Source organism: Quercus suber, unplaced genomic scaffold (assembly GCF_002906115.3).
Source record: "Quercus suber isolate HL8 unplaced genomic scaffold, Cork oak 2.0 scaffold_459, whole genome shotgun sequence".
Classification (NCBI taxonomy): Eukaryota; Viridiplantae; Streptophyta; class Magnoliopsida; order Fagales; family Fagaceae; genus Quercus; species Quercus suber.
This window is the reverse complement of record NW_027069910.1, coordinates 616,615-622,506: the sequence shown is the minus strand read 5'-3', so window position 1 is coordinate 622,506 and position 5,892 is coordinate 616,615.

The window sequence follows — 5,892 nt, the reverse complement described above, 5'->3', positions numbered from 1 at the left end:
TTTTTATGTTTTAAATGTGTAGTTATTTATGTCTCACTCATACCAAATTAATTTAATATAGAATTCTTAAAGAATGGTCTTAACTAGAGTCATGAGTCATCAGTTACGTAGTTCAACTAGTATTTTTTGATGTTTTCAATGTAAATGACCGGATTCAAATTTTCATCCCCAAATAACGAATTATTAAAAAAAAAAGGAAAAAAAAAATGTGGTCCTAAAATGCATGAACCCAGTAAGTACAAAGTACATTGAGTTATTATTGCATAAGTGGACATGTCCAATATGATTTACCAAAGCCTACTTGTAAGAGTATGGATAAGGAGATTAATGATTAATTTTTTTGTGTGGTTGCAGAGGTTGTTTTTGTGGTTGCAGAGGTGGTCCTGGAAAACAACCAGACAAATATTAGTCTGTCGCATAAAAAACATTGAAGAAAGTAACTAGCATCTAGCGGTATAAGGAATCATCATTTTTGCTTCATGACTACGTAAAGATATATATATTATATATTATATATATATATTTTTAGTTTTATATTCATTATGAAAGAGAAAGTGTCATCATTCATGAACCACCTACTTATTAAAGCATATGAAATTCCTAGATAACTTTAATGGTGCATTTGGATGGTAACTTTGGATGATAAAATTTGGGCAAGTGGATTTAGATTTGGATTATTAAAATTCAAATATCTTTTTGAAATAATTTAAAAAAAGTTAAGGATTTGGATTAACAAATCCACCAAAGGTTTTAAAGTCTTGAAAGCCTTGGATATATTTTAAACTAGTCGCTAACTCGTGCGATGTAAGGAAAAACTTTGCATACATGTATAATGTATTATGAAACAAATTAATAAGTTTTTTTTTATTAAAAAAATGATATATATATTAATTAATACTTTTTAAAATAAGCGTCAATGATGTGGCCATGGATCAAGTCAAATTTGGCCAAATTACTAACACATGACATAAGTAGAAGTAAAATCTATTACATTATACTAAGTTTAATTCATGTTTCTTAATCTCATACAATACACCGGAAAACTTTACATAAATGTATAATATATCATGTATACTCCATGGCTATAGTTGACAGGTTCAGTTATTGTGAAAAAAAAAAAAAAAAAACCCAAAAATTCATATGTTAAAACTTTCAAAAGGCCAAAAATATCAGATTTTGAGGAAAAAAAAGTGGAAAATCAAACAATCAGATGTCAAACTTCCAAAAAAATAATAAAGAATTAGATGACTCAAAGCCAATAATTAACAAATATATATATATATATATGACTACACAATAGAGGAATATAGAGATAAGGTACAAAACAAAATGTATAAGACTACACTGCAAATAATTATAGAGAAACATAAGGTACTCTCGAGAGAATAATCCATGGTTATAGCTAGCACACGATTCAAATATTGCAAAAAATGAACCAAAACTTTTTTATAACTTTTACAATGCCATAAAAATTAGCAAATTAGAAGATCTAGAGCCTAGAGAAATATGACTACAAAAAACAAAAAAAATATAAGTGAAAGATTGGTTAGCCTCCAAAAAAAAATCCATGCCAGCTGATGAAGTCGAAAAAATCACCAGTGAGCCGCACGTACTCACACGCCCAGAATGCAACCTGCACAACACAAGAAAGGGGAAAGACCTACGCAGAGAGCATCGGTGTGGTGCCGGCCAAATACCCTCCGAAGGTTAAGTTAAAACTCTTTTCAACTTTAGAGTGCTAGAGAGGAGTTAGTTATGCGTACCTCGATTTGTGAGGGTATTGGGGCTTTTATAGTAGTCGAAAGTTGACATTTTTTACTTGGAGTCGAAGTCTTTCCTTGTAGAAATCCTCTTGAGGAGTCCCAAACGTGATGGACAAGTCATATTCCTTATAAAGAAGATCTCCATCGATGCACGCATCTTCTAGAACCCTAATTGCGCTAGGACTCTAATTACCCCTAGAATCTAGGAGGTGTGCTGCAAGTATTCTCACATAGGGATTCTGTCTGACACGTGGCCAACAAATCCGTCCTCACCGAGTCTTGCACCTAATGGGCCCATCCATCAACATTGCTTGGATCCGTCAGCTTATCTTCTCCTCTTCACCAGCGTTGGTGAAGATAGCTATAGCAATTGCATGTTTTGCTTTAATTAGCCAAAGCTTTAATATTATTAATTCCTATGCGTAGTGCTCATATTGTTAGGGCAATTGATTTTGCTTGATTTTCCCTACTTTAGGTCCCCTGAAACTGTAATTATGAAATATTTTTGTGCAAGCAATTTTGTTCTTCATGTTAATACTGACCTAGTGGAAGTTCCAGTGATTCTAAACACCTGTTTTTGCTCTTTTAGCAGATTTGAAATGTACACCTCCCTATTCATGGATGAATATTCTAGTAAAAGAGCTGTAGATAGGATTGTGGTCTCTAAAAGGGATCTGGTCTTGCGTTGAGAGAGAATGCCAACAATAGATATCATAATGCCCTTTCTTCATCAAATCTTGATACTGTAGGGAAGAGGCTTGGATGAGAGTGAATGGTAGTCGGCTCTATTGATATAGGTTTTGGGTTTTGTGTGTTTTACTTTTATCGATTGTTTTTCAGCGTATTCTTTTATTAATAAATAAAATAATTGACGATGTGGAAATTTGTGAGGTTTCCAAAGTTTGTGTTAACATATCATAAAGTGATCAACAAAAAAACAAAGGTTTCAGTTTTATGGAGTAGTATATGTAGATAACTTAAAATGCCATGGAATTTTAAAAATCATTAAGACATACTTCAATAGATTTTAAATTTTATAATCTCAAATCATCATAGATATAAAACCATGGTTTAAAAATCAGTATGGTCAAAGAACCGGTTTTGATCTCAGTTCCTAGTTTTACTCGGTTTTGGAGCTTTTTACCGGACTGGATTAGTGCTTGCTTCCCAATTCAACTAGTAAACTGGCCGGTCCAATCTGGTTTTTAAAACTATGTATACAACACATCCAAACAAGGAATTTTAAATTTTAAAGATTTGGAATCAAGGAATTTCAAATCCCTTGATTTAAAAATCCAAATCCAAATCCAAATTCAAATTCAAGTATCCAAATGCAATCTATATATATTTCTATATTTTTGATGAAAATTTTTATCATTCACCAAGCATCAACCTTTTGAAGATATAAAATTTTCTATTATAAATATTATATATAGTAGTGTAAATAATAAATTATGATTTTCATTACTCAAGTATGAATTTCTTGTAAATTTCTCTTAATTTAGACAGTTTTAAATCCACTGGAAATAAAAATGATTACATACATGCAAAACATTAACTTGCTAATAAATGTAATTGATACAGGGCCTTACAACATCAATATCATAAAATATAAATTTTTAAATAACTTTTTTTTAATAATTTGATAATTGTAATAAAAAGGAGGGGAGATTCAAATCTTGGTTCTTTTCATAAAGAGAAGAAGGCAATGCCACTAAGCTACAAGATTCTTTGCTTCTAAATAACTTTTTCTAATTTTATTTTATTCTTAAAAGTTGACATAACAATTTATAAGATTTGTGATGTAAAAATTGTAATAGTTGTAGGATGATTCTAACAAATAAATAGGCTCTTAAACATGCTTGCATCACTTGGACTCTTCAATCTTCATGAATTGCTTGGTAGACATTATTGTAAAAAGGTGCTAATGTGTAATGGAGCCTCTATTGGCCATCATCGCAAGCGTTGTTCTTTTGCTTCACTTTTAAGGGGAAAAATACACCCTATTTCGGGTGCATGCTTCCTCCGTTTATGGGCCCTTCTAGAGCCTCCTCAAGGAGCCATGTGCCATCTTTTTTGAGAATCTTTCTGTCTTGTTTTTAGGTCTCTTACCTCTGTAGATCTAGAGTCTGCCTTTGTGGGTTTCTCGTGTTTGGAGCATTTTTCTCTGCCTTTGTTGGCTGTCGTTCTTTCCTCCTCAAATGTTTGACTCAAAAAGTACAGCTTATTTGCATCATCTTTTTTGGATCTTAAATTCTTAATTAGAGCAACAAGTTTTTTGATGACATTTTACATGTTTACTATTTTTCGCTGAGAGACAGTGTTTTACTAATACATATATATACTCACTGTAAATACTTTATTAGCAATAATACTTTTGTCGATTCATTAAAAAAGAAAAAGAAGAAGTGAAGAACACACTATTACAAGAAGGGTAGGTTCAGCCATATTACAATTTACAATATAGGTAGGAGTTGTTTAACAAATGAATTTTGAAAAGCTATCCCTCGTATCAGTTGAGTTAACTTGCTCATAAACTCTCATGCATTTGATTTATGATCCAAATTGTCATTTTGTGCATATCCCTAACGAAGGGGAATATTTATGAAATTTCTAGATTTGTGAGGTGCAAAAATAGAGAAAAAATATGCATCAAAGAAAAAAAAAAAATCATATAAGACAATATTTAAGTGGTTCAGTAATTTGCCTACGTCTATGGAGTTGCAAGAATTTCATTATTCTCAAAAAATCTCCCATTAAAAACTATAACAATATTATTTTGGGTCAAATCATAATTTGGATCAAACACGATTAGGCTCCACAAAACCTAACACTTAATACATTTGATGTAAGTTGTCATTCTCGGTGTTGAGGGTCATTTTTGTAAAACAAGGAGGCCCAACTTAGCAACACAGGCAGCAAGTAGAAGTGGCAAGTATAGAATAAAACCATTAAACCCAAGCGGCAGGAATAATGGGTCACAGGTCCATAAAATAAATAAATAGGTCTTGAGAAAGCAAGTGGGCTCGAAAGGTCCAAAAAGAGAAAATAACAAACTCATGGGCAGTGTATGACGTGAAAAAAAAGTAAGAATGAGCCGCGGCAGGCTCAAAGTAATGTAAGCAAAGAGAGTAGGGGATTGTTGGCAGGCCCACAAACCCCAAGGATGAGTATGAAGTAATTGGGCTGGGGAAGCCCAATGAAGTAAGTAAAAGCCCATGGGAACACAAAGTTAAGAAAAGGGCCAAGGAAGCCTAAAGCAAGTAAATGGGCCAAAGAAGCCCAAAACAAGTAAATGGGCCGAGGATGCTCAAGGGGACACAGGAGCTCCTAAGAAAGAAAACCCATGGTCATGTAAGGCCATTTGGGGAAGAGTGTAAAACGGTAGGAATGACAGAATAATATGGCAGGACATGAGGGGAACCAAGAAATGGGCTAAGAGAAATGTAAAACCCAGTATCAAATGAAGCCCAGCCCCAAAAGGGAACAGTGAACTATGCAACGGCCCACGTAAAAGAACAAAGATCGCAGTAAATGCATGAACAGCAGGCAGATTTTGAACATACATGACAGGAAAGCACGCATAAGGCCCAAGCACCACCAGCCTGTACCCAGCCAATATGGGACGTGGTGGGGCCATGGGTTAGAGGCAAGAGGTAAGGGGGGTGTGGTTTGGTGGTGGGGAGAGGGAAAAAGACCTACTTCGCGGCTCCTGCCCAAGCTCTTTTGGGAGGTATGTCTTACTGGGATGACAGACCATCCAAGAGAGGCAAGGTTGAGGGGAGACCGTTAGGTGCATGCCATAAGGGAAGGAGAGAGAAAAGCATTTACACCGTGGCAAGAAAGAATGCTATGACAGACTAACAAAACAAAACAAACCTGCCTCTGTCTAGTGAGGGTAAGTATACAGACGAACTCTTTGGTGGTCGGCAAGTACGTCCAGACGAGACAAAGGCGGTTAAGGGATAAGGTGATAAAATCTAGTCACGGCGGTAAAATCCAGTCACAGCAGGCCCTATAAAAGGACCCTCGCCGTGCCTTGTAAGAGGGATCGAAAAATAGAGTATTACTAAGAAAGAGGAAAACAAAAGAAAAGGAAAGGAAAGGAAAAAAAAAAAAAAAAAAAAAA